At 36.9% G+C, this 2,297-nt stretch overlaps 1 pseudogene; it reads left to right on the top strand.

Moving 5' to 3' along the window:
• The first annotated feature begins 614 nt into the window (after nucleotides 1-614).
• On the top strand, nucleotides 615-752 carry LOC125362801 (annotated as a pseudogene).
• The last annotated feature ends 1,545 nt before the right edge of the window (nucleotides 753-2,297 follow it).

Below are 2,297 nucleotides of genomic sequence, written 5' to 3' on the forward strand. Positions count from 1 at the left end.
CTGAGATAGCTTAAACATTCTGCAGTTCCAAAAAAGGAGGAAATGGTAGAAAAAAGAAATATCAAGTAAACAAAGAAATAGGGGGGGAAGTAGCATATAAAACATATACATAACCAGTGGAATGCTAGAGGCACAGGATATAAACGTAGAACTCTTCTAATAATACCTTCTATACAAATTTTAAAATTAAATCCCTTGGTTTTTATTATCCTAAATGCATCTTTTTTGTCCATGACAGAGGGATGGATAATATTATAATAAGCTGTACTATTACACCCAACATTCTGCAAAGCACTTCTTAGCCTACTTCTACCTGATACACTGATATTTCAAAAATAGAGACAAAGAGATTGATTATCAATCATTTTATAAGATCAAATGTTCGATGGAAGTCTAGGTATTACATAGAAAATAACATTGAGTCTTCAAATAATAGTTCAGCATCTCTTCATGCAGGAAAGTAAAAAGATTTCAGGGAATACTATAACAAAACAAGAGCTTATGAAATTATTCAATACTGAAACCCATGTCTTAGTTAGTGCTATTGGATCATCAACACAAGTTTTATCCTTTGATTTTTATGGGAAAATTACCACTAATGAACACATATTACTATCGCTTCTCAGCCTTTTGGCTAAGATCAAGTGTAGTATCTGAACACATATTACACTCATTTTTCCTTCAAGAATGTTAGGCAAACTCTGCCATTTTTGATTTCTTGGCAGTTTTTATGATGTTTAAATTAAAACCAGTGATTCTGAGAAAAAGAAAAAAAGATAACACAAATTTTAAATTGGGCTTTCGTAGTTGTTATTTTCTCTTCTGAAAGTAGCTCCTACTAACCCATAAATCTACATTTTTAATATCCTCAGCTAAAATAGCTTATCAGATCCAAGTGTTATTCCAGCTACTGAGCTTACTAAATAACTGGCAGATGTATTTATTTTAATATACGTTTCCTACATGTACTGATCTAGGTCTAGCCTCAGCAAAAGTACTTAGCATTTGATGCACAAGTACTGACCCATGACCTGTAGCCATGGCTACTATCACCTGGGCTTTTGCTTCAAGGCTATATTCCCAAGCCTCTCCCAAATCACCAGACTTATGTGTAAGCACTTTAAATTTCATAATGCACCATTGAAATGCATTGTATATTTGAGAGAGAGAAGAAACAGAGAGAGAGAGAGAGAGAGAGAGAGAAAGAGAGAGAGAGAGAGGGAGAGACAGAGACAGAATATCATCTATAGTCTCTGGTTTCACCAAAAACCAACAAAATCCTCCATCTCTGATAAAAACAGAAAATAACAGGTTGGCTAACCTATTGGATCAACTCCCGAAATAATTCTTCTTCTCAAAGTCAGCGATAATATTTGAAAGCCTTCACTGTTTCTACTTTGCTTTTGTGAGCAAGGCTCTGAATTTGAGTGTGAGCCTACATGAGTCACAGCTTTGGGTCAAGTAAACTTTGTTTTCCTAAACTTTACTTTTTTGTCTGAAAAATAATATTCATAGAGTTTCTTTTTCCTTTTAAGTGCTAGATAGTCTAGTGCACAAAGAAGAGCTCCATACACACCAAGTCCTCCAAATAGAAGAATTCATTACTATTCTCATGTGCCTAAGGATATTCCTACCATCTGTATCCTAGAATGTTCCAATCTTTAGAGACTGGAAAGAAGAGCACTCTTTCTCTTAGCATGTACCAGTCCTACTATAGGAGACTTTCTGCTTTGGAAGTACGGCGGGAGGGAGGGGAGGGGAAGCAGGGAGGTGGAGAGGGGAATTTTTCCCTTCAATATCAAAAGAGGGAGGTGGGGCAGCTTGGAGCCTGCAGATCTGCTCAGCTGTGGCTCAGGGAGCAGCTGGTAAAGCCGCATTCATATCATGCTGGCTCAGCTAAGAATACTCTTTCTATTCTTGCCTGCTCTTTTTGTTTTGTTTTCTTTTGTTTTCAGGCTGAGGTGTGAGGGAAAGAAACAAATATCTGAATGTATTCCATGGTTATCCTGCACTTAATCACTTGGTGGATCCTCCCAGCTTCTCAGTAATGGAGAGGCGGGCCTGTTCTGTCAGGGGATCAACCAGCATCTGAGAGACTGACAGAAAATGAAAGCCCATCAGATCCATGATCATAAATTTGTATTTAGACCTATGAACTGATGTTGCCCTTCACTGCAATTATAATCACTAAAACTGATGAAAAGGTTACTGGGCTACAGATAACGTTATGATTCTAAGGAAAGATTACTGTGTACTCTATTTCTACATGCAAAACAATGTTCAATTCATATAACAAC

This window comes from Perognathus longimembris, chromosome 13 (genome assembly GCF_023159225.1).
Source record: "Perognathus longimembris pacificus isolate PPM17 chromosome 13, ASM2315922v1, whole genome shotgun sequence".
Lineage (NCBI taxonomy): Eukaryota > Metazoa > Chordata > Mammalia > Rodentia > Heteromyidae > Perognathus > Perognathus longimembris.